The 12731-nt window shown below is 35.8% G+C and overlaps 1 protein-coding gene and 1 long non-coding RNA gene across 3 annotated transcripts in view; one reads left to right on the top strand and one right to left on the bottom strand.

The window, feature by feature from the left end:
• The window catches only part of LOC125963586 (uncharacterized), a 125401-nt gene extending 116171 nt beyond the window's left edge, over positions 1-9230 (bottom strand). Inside the window, exon 1 of the long non-coding RNA XR_007475754.1 lies at positions 8202-9230. This is a non-coding gene — a long non-coding RNA (uncharacterized LOC125963586). The remainder of the gene's footprint in view (positions 1-8201) is intronic.
• RTN1 (reticulon 1) overlaps positions 1-12731 on the top strand; it is a 413685-nt gene that overhangs the window by 1942 nt on the left and 399012 nt on the right. Inside the window, exon 2 of one of the 2 annotated variants that reach the window (XM_049706379.1) lies at positions 9670-9813. The exons of the other annotated variant lie outside the window; for it this stretch is intronic. The gene's annotated coding sequence lies outside the window, so the exon portion shown is untranslated. The remainder of the gene's footprint in view (positions 1-9669; positions 9814-12731) is intronic. 2 annotated transcript variants of the gene reach the window in all.

The raw sequence follows: 12731 nt of genomic DNA, 5'->3' as shown, positions 1-12731 counted from the left end.
CTTACAGTAATTCCTGTAGGGTGAAAGGATAGAGTTTCTCAGGTTTTGATTTTGATGAAGAAATTTGAATTTTATTGTGTAGCTTTTAAATTTAATTATTTCACATCAGTAACTCCATAGATTAGATTTTTAATTCTAGAGGTGGTTCAATTAATATTGTTTTAGAAAGTTATCACCACTGGAACTTACTTTACATAGTCATTTAAAAAGGAACACAAAATTATTAGTAGCCTGGAAATCACTAAATTGCAGTATTTAAAAGGCTAAAGTTTCATTTTTTAAAGTTATGTTACATTTTGTAAAAGTTTGTGAATATAACTTCACTGAAAGATCAAATTTTAAGCGTAACCAAACTCTGTAAATATCCCCAGGCATATTTACAATTTCACTCTTTACAAAAATTAAGTTACATGCAGATCTGAATTAATAACAATGATTCCCCTTTATTTTGGCATATATAAATAAGAGTTGACTCTGCAGATTTCATAGTCTTTATCCCCAGTGTCCTGTATTAAGTTTGGAACATCAGTTAACCTCTTCTGTTGACAATGTTACCAAGAAAAAGATGTCTTATTATTAGTAACATTAATTTCTAATGCTAGAACTGAAGTTAGTAACCTCAAGTTGGTGTCCTTTTCCTGGCATTTGCCTGCTAACTTCTTTGTTTATAAGTGTACCAATTGTTTAGAATTGTGTGAACATTATTTTCACTTTCCTATGGAATGAATATATAAGGAAATGCAGTAAACAGTTTGCCTGATAAAATTTCTGTTTGAAGTTGTAATTAAATAAGAATGTGGCGGTGGGGGAGGGTTAGGTGTAATTTGCCTAAAGGTAGAAGAAAGCTTATATACCCTCTCATAATGTCTCCAGACTCATGATACTATTGCTGTTGAATGGAAAAGTCCACACTGGTTAGAATTACTTCCTAGAGCTTGCATTGTGATGCCCTCTTCAGGTTAATATATTTAAAAACATGAAAATTGGAGATTACTCACAGATAAATAATTTAGGGGATATGAAACCACATTTGGCAAGTAAAATTATACAAAAAATATAAATAACAACAACAATATCAACAATAACCAGCTTTGGTGGGATAGCAGTTTAGAGGTACGTTTTGAAACTTAGCTTGGCTCCATCTAGAAATTTTAAATGCAATTCTCTTTGACAGAGAAATTTTATCTCTAGAAACATACCTTACAGATACCCTCCTTTACAGATATCTCACCTAAGTAGGTAGCAATATTTGTACAAAAATGTACTTAAAACTTTGCAATAGCAAAATGCAAAACATTCTTAAATAGGGAACAGTTTTAAATAAATTAATTTAAAAAGGATGTACACCTACATGTACTGCTATGCAAGCATGTCCAACTTAAGTATGAAATTTTTAAATTACACTACAGTTTGTATAGTATGATCTTATGTAAAAACTAGATGTATGCATGAGCGTGGTTTGTATAAACTTATCTTTAATGGACACATAGGAAACTATGATATAATTCAACCTCTGAAGAGGTAAACTGGGGGTTTTTTTGGTTTTTTTTTTTTGCGGTATGCGGGCCTGTCACTGTTGTGGCCTCTCCCGTTGCGGAGCACAGGCTCCGGACGCGCAGGCTCAGCGGCCACGGCTCACGGGCCTAGCCGCTCCGCGGCATGTGAGATCTTCCCGGACTGGGGCATGAACCCGTGTCCCCCTGCATCGGCAGGCGGACTCTCAACTACTGCACCACTAGGGAAGCCCATCTGGGGTTTTATAGGAAGGGGACTTTTACTTTTTACCTTTACTCTTACACTGGTAATTTATTTTTAGCAATCAATATGTATTGCGTTTATAATCTTTAAATCGTAAAATAGCCAACAAACAAAAATAAGTTGACAATCAAAAACACCCCCCCTACCCTTCCCCAAACTCCACCAAGCTGCTGTATAACCAGAAAACTGGCACAGTGGATTTTTGTTTTTATAATAATACTTGTAATCCAGAAAATAATTTGAAAAATGTAGTTGCTAGCTTCTGTGAATAAATGATTACAGTATTGATGCTTTCATAGGGAGAAAAATGCTATTTTTTAGTGTTATATTACAGTTAAAAGTTACAATAAGTCATTTGGTATACTGGTAAGTTTTGAGCTCTGATCATCAGAGACTGCTTAAAATCTTGACCACTTCAGAGTTACATCGATAGGAATCCTTAAAGTTAGTTCATTTTATGCTAAATGAGAACATTTACTGAATTTATGTATACATTCTCAAAATTATTAGGGTTTCTTTCTAATGTTGGGTATAAAATCCTAATTTTAGTATATGTGTAAAATATACACAGATTAGTGTATTCATACACATATATACATATCAAAAGTATCTGTTATATATAACATATAAAATAAAATACATGATAATCCTGTTTTATTGAACCAACAATGACTAGGTATTAATGGAAAAAATTTTCATACGTAGTTTGTCTTTAGCAATATAATTTTAAAGCACAACAATTTTTAATAAAATTTATGCTAGTAATTTAAAAAAAATTTGCCAGAGGTGCTTTTTAGGCTCTTGGTTTAAACGAAAACCAGTGTATAGAAATGAATATCGGAACAATCATTAATCCTACTGCATTAAAAAAACTCTGTCTATAAATTTCAAGCCAGTAACATTCATGTTTTTACATAGAAATTTTCTTCCTAAAAGACTTTGTAATTAGTGGAAAATGTATATACCAGTAAAGAGCAGCGTGCAAGAAAGAGATGCATTTACTTGTAGAAATAACCATATGTTAAGAAACAATGAGGGCTTCCCTGGTGGCAGAGTGGTTGAGAGTCCGCCTGCCGATGCAGGGGGACACGGGTTCGTGGCCCGGTCCAGGAAGATCCCACATGCTGCGGAGCGGCTAGGTCCATGAGCCATGGCCTCTGAGCCTGCGCATCTGGAGCCTGTGCTCCGCAACGGGAGAGGCCACAACAGTGAGAGGCCCATGTACCGCAAAAAGAAAAAGAAACAATCATTTTTGTTTGTGGTTTTTATATAAAACTTGTCTGTGGATTCTTTTTTCCCTGTGAATTTTTTCCCTTATAACTTTTTCTCCTGGCAACAATAATGAATAAAATTTTAGAGATAAGCTTTATTTTAAGGGCATAAGGGCATATATGCCCTTCCTAACACATGTAATACCAAACAAATACTCATGCTCTCTACTGAAAAAATCAAATGAAACTCCCCCCATCTCCGCCAAATGGCCCAGTTAGAGTACAGTCGTACACTCTGAATTCTACAATCCAGTATCCCTGGGCAACTTGTTCTTGTATCATTGATATGCCCAAATGTACACTGGGCTAGAACATTGGGCTATGAAAACCTAAAACTTACATTTACTCTATAAAAAGACTTCCTTTGTTCATCTATGTCTCTTTCCCCCACTATACATTTTCTTTAAAACTATAATACATCATAAAAATACAAAGTTGAATATGATGTGGATTCTTCCGGAAATAAAATTTATTCCTTTTTCTCCTGATTCTCCTGATGCACGTAGTGAATAGTGTTTGCCTTATTAGACAATGAACAGTCGTTAAGAACAATGAGGAGGGCACTGAGCTGTTTTTCCCCTCCTTTCGATTATAACCCCAACATCCCATCCATTACTGCCTCCTCCCAAAGAGAATGACTCCTTCTATTCAGAAATAAAAGCAGCTCTACCTGACAACATTCTGAAATACTTTGCCCACTTTTCTTTTCATAACCTCCATTTACTAGACCGGTATTTTCCTCTCTCCTTATCGAAGCATGAACTCAACAACTGCTTTCTTCTTCCATGTTGGATAAATGGATGTGGGAACTTTATTGCAGATTAAAATAGTGGAAAATTAAGAAAACAGTGCTCTTAGTGTGAAGGGCAAGGCCAATGATTTTCATAGAACTATAGAAAGCATATTTAATCAGAAATAATGAGATCTGAATTATAATTCACTCTCTGCAAGAAACTCAATAATTTGACATTGAACAAGTCAAACTCTCTGGACTTCACTTTGCTCCTTTTAAGAGATTGGGCTACATCTCATAAATTTCCATTTAATTCTGTATTTTTGCTTTTGTATTATTTTCGTGTTAAACATCTCATGGTATGGGTGGAAATAAAGACAGGCTATAACATTTTTGTGTGTGCAAAATTTTTAAGGTGTATGAGTTTTCTAAATAACAATCTTTTAACAAAAGATTGAGCCTTATTTATTGTCAGGCAGACCTAAACAAACATGATTATCATTGGAAAGCTAAACTCTGCTAACTTCAGTATTGACCACTTTTTCCTGGGACAGTGATTTCTGTCAATGTTAACATCGGGTAATGTGTCACCTTAATCAGAATTCACTAAGTGCCAACAGTTTACTTTCTGAGGAATCTCTGTTTAAGGTCAATTAAATAAAAATGTCAAAGCCAGTGTTGTTAAGATTTTTGCCACATAAGAGTCAAATTATTTTATGTTTAGCCTTTTTGATTAAAAGTAGTGGTCAAAAGATGTTGAAACCCTCAAAGGTGATTTTGAAGATAGAGAAGTGCTGGAGCTACCCAGGCAGCAACCAGAAACAGTTAGGAAAAATGTACTAAATGCTTCATTCTTTCTCTAGGCTGCATTGCAAATTACATTTAATATTTCAGGCTTGTTGCATTTTAAAATAAAGCCTCCAACTAAGCAATTTTCAAGACAGTCAAAAGATATTGCTTAAAATTTTCCTTTTGCTATAGAAGTGAAAAGAGTGATTGTCTATGTTGATTAGCTTGAAGATTGCTTTGGGAAGAATTTGACAGTTCTAGTAACATTCCCATTATAATTTACAATCTATGAAGAAGACTTGAATACTACATTAAACATTAGGATAGTTTAAAGCTTCCTTTTTATCTGATAATTTTATTCTACTACTTTAACATAAAGAGGGGATCTTTGTAATGTGTATTTTTAATGCATATATACTTTATTTGTATCATGATTCTTTAAAATTATTCTCAATTAGATCAAATAGAAAATAAATATATAGCGTAATAAATATACCAGAATATTTATTGTTACCTACTATGTACAGATCCTTTTTTTGTGCTAGTCAGTTTGGCAGATACAAAGATGAAAAGAAACATTTAATGTCAAAGGACTCAACAGTTTAATCAATAGAAAATTCATAAGAAAAAAGAACAAAGAAAACATAGAGCCAGTTATACTTCAGTTATGATAAGTAGAGTATGGCTGATACTATTTTATTTGCTTATACATAAATGCTAAATAGGAGATGTATCTACCTAATACCATAAACTATGCAAGTTAGGAAAGTGGTCCCACAGTAATATTTTATGTTTAGAAAGAAAGGTTATAATTGAGTGGAATTATATTACACTTGGAAATGTATAGGAAAATGTGTAAATGCCAAGAAGACCTACATATTGTCATTCTTTTATGGACCTCCTGATTTGAAGGCCAAATTTTTAACTGTGTTAAAATAAATAGTTTAAACCAGTCCAAAATGCACTGGTTCTCTTAAATTAGCAAATGAAATAAGATTCAGTGATAGTTAGGATTCAGTTAAATGGCATTCTCATTTATTCATTCATGAATTCTATTAGTAAACGTGTGTTTGCTAGGTGATAAGCAATCTGTTAGAGAATTAGTGATACGAAGAAGGATAACGGTACCTCCCATCACAGCTCCTTCTGGTGAGAGTGCTGGGGTAATACAAATCTATATGATTCCTTTGTTAAAAAAAAAAAATTAGTGATATTTACCAAAAACTCTGTAAAAAAGTGCACATCTTTTAGCTGATTAATACCTTCCTATGGAAAGTATTCAACAGAAGAAAAAGGATTTATATGTGTATGTGTTTATTGCATATTTTTAATGGTGTAAAAGTGGAAGCAATTTGAATGTTCAGAGGTATGATTAAGAAAATATTTCCCTTTAGTTGAATATAATTCAAATATTAAAATGATAATTACGTTGGGTTTCTAATATCATGGAAAATGCTTAGATTTATAATGTGGAAAAACCCAAAAAATATATAAAGTATAATTCTGTAAAAATATACAAGTGAGAAAGCATTTAGATTTTAGAAAATGATAGTTGTATTAGCATGGTGGTGTTTTAGACAATCATTTCAGTGTTGTTTTGCAAGCACTATATGTTATTTAAAAATAATTAATTTTTTTATGTTTAAAAGTATTCCCAAGCTGGAACCCACATGCACTGCTGATGAAAATATGAAATGGTGCAAATGCTGTGGAAAATGATATGGTGGTTCCTCAAAAAAATTAAACTTGGAATTTGATTCAGAAATTCTAGTTCTGGGTATATTCCAAAAGAATTGAAAACAGGGACTTGAACAGATTTTTTTTTTTTTTTTTTTTTTTTTGCGGTACGCGGGCCTCTCACTGCTGTGGCCTCTCCCGCTGCGGAGCACAGGCTCCGGACGCGCAAGCTCAGCGGCCACGGCTCACGGGCCCAGCAGCTCCGCGGCATATGGGATCCTCGCGGACCAGGGCACGAACCCGCGTCCCCTGCATCGGCAGGCGGACTCTCAACCACTGCGCCACCAGGGAAGCCCGAACAGATATTTTTACACCAATGTTCATAGCAGCATTATTCACAATATCCAAAAGGGAGAAACAAACCTTGTCTGTCGACAGGCGAATGGATAAGCAAAATATGGTATATACTTACGATGGAATATTATTACAATGGAATATCAGTTTTGCAAGGTGAAAAGAGGTCTAGAGATAGATGGCTGTGCAACAGTGTACTTAATGCCACTGGACTGTACAATTAAAGGTGGTTCAGATGGTAAATTTTATGTATCTTTTACCACAATTAAAAAATAAAAAAGTTAAAATGGTAAATTTTATGTTCTATATTTTACTACAATGATCACAAAGTTATGGATGGATTTCTAGATATGTATCAGAAGTTGTAAAAAGGGCCAGTTAATAGATTTAAGAGTACAAAACAATGAAAAAATGAAATGCATAAAGCAGTTGGAAAAAGAATTTTTAAAATGAACATCCCCAAATTCTGTTCTCTGTTATGCTCAAATTAGTATTTTGACATCTGTCCTACTAGCGCATGTATGTTGGTAGTTTAAAGAAATGTAATTGTGAGACCAAGATGAGCTTTTAATGCTCAGTCACAATTTTAGAGGTGAAAGAGATGCTTGTGTTAAGAGGTGAGAGGGCTTCCCAGGTGGCGCAGTGGTTGAGAGTCTGCCTGCCGATGCAGGGGACATGGGTTCGTGCCCCAGTCCAGGAAGATCCCACATGCCGCGGAGCGGCTAGGCCTGTGAGCCATGGCCGCTGAGCCTGCGCGTCCGGAGCCTGTGCTCCGCGACGGAAGAGGCCACAACAGTGAGAGGCCCACGTACCGCGAAAAAAAAAAAAAGAGGTGAGAAAACAGGGGTCCAGAGAAGTTAAGATTATATTGACAGGTAATGACAGAAATGACTACAATGGGTCCCTTCACGTTTTTTTTTCATATTTATTTATTTATTTTTTATTTTATTTTATTTTATTTTTTAACGTCTTTATTGCTTTACAATGGTGTGTTAGTTTCTGCAGTATAACAAAGTGAATCAGCTATACATATACATATATCCCCATATCTCCTCCCTCTTTTTTTAAATTTTTAAATTTAATTTTATTTTTTATACAGCAGGGCCTTATTAGTCATCAATTCTATACACATCAGTGTATACATGTCAATCCCAATCACCCAATTCATCACACCACCACCACCACCACCACCACCACTTTCCCCCCTTGGTGTCCATACGTTTCTTCTCTACATCTGTGTCTCAATTTCTGCCCTGCAAAGAGGTTCATTTTTCTAGGTTCCACATATATGCGTTAATATACGATATTTGTTTTTCTCTTTCTGACTTACTTCGCTCTGTGTGACAGTCTCTAGATCCATCCACGTCTCAACAAATTACCGAATTTCATTCCTTTTATGGCTGAGTAATATTCCATTGTATATATGTGCCACATCTTCTTTATCCATTCATCTGTCGATGGACATTTAGGTTGCTTCCATGTCCTGGCTACTGTAAATAGTGCTGCAGTGAACATTGTGGTACATCTCTCTTTTTTGAATTATGGTTTTCTCAGGGTATATGCCCAGTAGTGGGATTGCTGGGTCATATGGTAGTTCTATTTTTAGTTTTTTAAGGAACCTCCATACTGTTCTCCATAGTGGCTGTATCAATTTACATTCCCACCAACAGTGCAAGAGGGTTCCCTTTTCTCCACACCTTCTCCAGCATTTGTTGTTTGTAGATTTTCTGATGATGCCCATTCTAACTGGTGTGAGGTGATACCTCACTGTAGTTTTGATTTGCATTTCTCTAATAATTAGTGATGTTGAGCAACTTTTCATGTGCTTCTTGGCCATCTGTATGTCTTCTTTGGAGAAATGTCTATTTAGGTCTTCTGCCCATTTTTGGATTGGGTTGTTTGTTTTTTTAAAATTGAGCTGCATGAGCTGTTTATATATTTTGGAGATTAATCCTTTGTCTGTTGATTTGTTTGCAAATATTTTCTCCCATTCTGAGGGTTGTCTTTTCATCTTGTTTATGGTTTCCTTTGCTGTCCAAAAGCTTTGAAGTTTCATTAGGTCCCATTTGTTTATTTTTGTTTTTACTTCCATTACTCTAGGAGGTGGATCAAAAAAGATCTTGCTGTGATTTATGTCAAAGAGTGTTCTTCCTATGTTTTCCTCTAAGAGTTTTATAGTGTCCAGTCTTACACTTAGGTCTCGAATCCATTTTGAGTTTATTTTTGTATATGGTGTTAGGAAGTGTTTTCATTTCATTCTTTTACATGTAGCTGTCCAGTTTTCCCAGTACCACTTATTGAAGAGACTGTCTTTTCTCCATTGTATATCCTTGCCTCCTTTGTCATAGGTTAGTTGAACATAGGTGCATGGGTTTATCTCTGAGCTTTCTATCTTGTTCCATTGATCTATGTTTCTGTTTTTGTGCCAGTACCATATTGTCTTGATTACTGTACTTTGAAGTATAGTCTGAAGTCAGGGAGTCTGATTCCTCCAACTCTGTTTCTTTCCCTCAAGACTGCTTTGGCTATTCGGGGTTTTTTCTGTCTCCATACAAATTTTAAGACTTTTGTTCTAGTTCTGTAAAAAATGCCAGTGGTAATTTGATAGGGATTGCATTGAATCTGTAGATTGCTTTGGGTAGCATAGTCATTTTCACAATATTGTTTCTTCCAATCCAAGAACGAAGTATATCTCCCAATCTGTTGGTATCATCTTTAATTTCTTTCATCAGTTTCTTATAGTTTTCTGCATACAGGTTTTTTTTTCTCCCAGGTAGGTTTATACCTAGGTATTTTATTCTTTTTGTTGCAGTGGTAAATGGGAGAGTTTCCTTAATTTCTCTTTCAGATTTTTCATCATTAGTGTTTTGGAATGCAAGAGATTTCTGTGCATTAATTTTGTATCCTGTGACTTTACCAAATTCATTGATTAGCTCTAGTAGTTTCCTGGTGGCATCTTTAGGATTCTTTATGTACAGTATCATATCATCTGCAAACAGTGACAGTTTTACGTCTTCTTTTCCAATTTGTATTCCTTTTATTTCTTTTTCTTCTCTGATTTTCCTTTTATTTCTTTTTCTTCTCTAGGACTTCCAAAACTATGTTGAATAATAGTGGTGAGAGTGGACATCCTTGTCTTATTCCTGATCTTAGAGGAAACGGTTTCAGTTTTTCACCATTGAGAATGATGTTTGCTGTGGATTTGTCATATATGGCGTTTATTATGTTGAGGTAGGTTCCCTCTATGCCCACTTTCTGGAGAGTTTTTATCATAAATGGGAGTTGAATTTTGTCAAAAGCGTTTTCTGCATCTATTGAGATGATCATATGGTTTTTCTTCTTCAATTTGTTAATATGGTGTATCACATTGATTGATTTACGTATATTGAAGAATCCTTGCATCCCTCGGATAAATGCCACTTGATCATGGTTTATGATCCTTTTAATGTGATGTTGGATTCTGTTTGCAAGTATTTTGTTGAGGATTTTTGCATCTATATTCATCAATGATATTGGTCTGTAATTTTCTTTTTTTGTAGTATCTTTGCCTGGTTTTGGTATCAGGGTGATGGTGGCCTCATAGGATGAGTTTGGGAGTGTTCCTTCCTCCGCAATTTTTAGAAGAGTTTGAGAAGGATAGGTGTTAACTGTTCTCTAAATGTTTGATAGAATTCACCTGTGAAGCCATCTGGTCCTGGACTTTTGTTTGTTGGAAACTTTTTTTTTTTTTTTTTTTTTTTTTTGCGTTACGCGGGCATCTCACTGTTGTGGCCTCTCCCGTTGCGGAGCAGCAGCTCCGGATGCACAGGCTCAGCGGCCATGGCTCATGGGCTTAGCCGCTCCACGGCATGTGGGATCTTCCCAGACCGGGGCATGAACCCGTGTCCCCTGCATCGGCAAGCGGACGCTCAACCACTGCGCCACCAGGGAAGCCCTGTTGGAAGATTTTTAATCACAGTTTCAATTTTATTACTTGTGATTGGTCTGTTCATGTTTTCTATTTCTTCCTGGTTCAGTCTTGGAAGGTTATACCTTTCTAAGAATTTGTCCATTTTATTGGCATAGAGTTGCTTTTAGTAGTCTCTTAGTATGCTTTGTATTTCTGTGGTGTCTGTTGTAACTTCTCCTTTTTCATTTCTAATTTTATTGATTTGAGTCCTCTCCCTCTTTTTCCTGATGAGTCTGGCTAATGGTTTATCAATTTTGTTTATCTTCTCAAAGAACCAGCTCTAGTTTTATTGATCTTTGCTATTGTTTTCTTTGTTTCTATTTCATTTATTTCTGCTCTGATATTTATGATTTCTTTCCTTCTGCTAACTTCGGGGTTTTTTTGTTCTTCTTTCTCTAGTTCCTTTAGGTGTAAGGTTGGATTGTTTATTTGAGATTTTTCTTGTTTCTTGAGGTAGGCCTGTATAGCTATAAACTTCCCTCTTAGAACCTCTTTTGCTGCATCCCATAGGTTTTGGATCATCGTGTTTTCATTGTCATTTCTCTCTAGTTATTTTTTGAGTTCCTCTTTGATTTCTTCAGTGATCTCTTGGTTATTTAGTAACATACTGTTTAGTCTCCATGTGTTTGTGTTTTTTACGTTTTTTTCCCTGTAATGCATTTCTAATCTCATAGCGATGTGGTCAGAAAAGATGCTTGATATGATTTCAATTTTCTTATATTTACTGAGGCTTGATTTGTGACCCAAGATGTGATCTATCCTGGAGAATGTTCCATGCGCACTTGAGAAGAAAGTGTAATCTGTTGTTTTTGGATGGAATGTCCTGTAAATATCAGTTAAATCTATCTGGTCTATTGTGTCACTTAAAGCTTCTCTTTCCTTATCTATTTTCATTTTGGATGATCTGTCCATTGGTGTAAGTGAGGTGTTTAATTCCCCCACTATTATTGTGTTACTGTCGATTTCCCCTTTTATAGTTGTTAGCAGTTGCCTTATGTATTGTGGTTCTCCTACGTTGGGTGCATATATATTTATAATTGTTATATCTTCTTCTTGGATTGATCTTTTGATCATTATGTAGTGTCCTTCCTTGTCTCTTGTAACATTCTTTATTTTACAGTCTATTTTATCTGATACGAGTATTGCTACTCCAGCTTTCTTTTGATTTCCATTTGCATGGAATATCTTTTTCCATCCCCTCACTTTCAGTCTGTTTGTGTCCCTAGGTCTGAAGTGGGTCTCTTGTAGACAGCATATAGATGGGTCTTGTTTTTGTATCCATTCAGCAAGCCTGTGTCTTTTGGTTGGAGCATTTAATCCATTCATGTTTAAGGTAATTATCGATATGTATGTTCCTATGACCATTTTCTTAATTGTTTTCGGTTTGTTTTTGTAGGTCCTTTTCTTCTCTTATGTTTCGCACTTAGAGAAGTTCCTTTAGCATATGTTGTAGAGTTGGTTTGGTGGTGCTGAATTCTCTTAGCTTTTTTTTTTTTTTTTTTTTTGGCAGTATGCAGGCCTCTCACTGTTGTGGCCTCTCCCGTTGCAGAGCACAGGCTCAGCGGCCATGGCTCACAGGCCCAGCCACTCCACGGCATGTGGGATCTTCCCGGACCGGGGCACGAACCCGTGTCCCCTGCATTGGCAGGCGGACTCTCAACCACTGCACCACCAGGGAAGCCCAATTCTCTTAGCATTTGCTTGTCTGTAAAGCTTTAGATTTCTCCATCGAATCTGAATGATATCCTTGCCAGGTAGAGTAATCTTGGTTGTAGGTTCTTCCCTTTCATCACTTTAAATATATCATGCCACTCCCTTCTGGCTTGTAGTTTCTGCTGAGAAATCAGCTAACATTATGGGAGTTCCCTTGTATGTTATTTGTCATTTTTCCTTTGCTGCTTTCAGTTATTTTTCTTTGTCTTTAATTTTTGCCCATTTGATTACTATGTGTCTCGGTGTGTTTCTCCTTGAGTTTATCCTATATGGGACTCTCTGCCTTCCTGGACTTGTGTGGCTGTTTCCTTTCCCATGTTAGGGAAGTTTTCCACTGTAATCTCTTCAAATATTTTCTCAGGTCCTTTCTCTCTCTCTTCTCCTTCTGGGACCCCTATAATGTGAATGTTGTTGCATTTAATGTTGTCCCAGAGGTCTCTTAGGCTGTCTTCATTTATTTTCATTCTTTTTTCTTTATTCTGTTCTG

Source organism: Orcinus orca, chromosome 2 (assembly GCF_937001465.1).
Source record: "Orcinus orca chromosome 2, mOrcOrc1.1, whole genome shotgun sequence".
Lineage (NCBI taxonomy): Eukaryota > Metazoa > Chordata > Mammalia > Artiodactyla > Delphinidae > Orcinus > Orcinus orca.
This window is presented reverse-complemented; position numbering and strand designations above follow the sequence as displayed.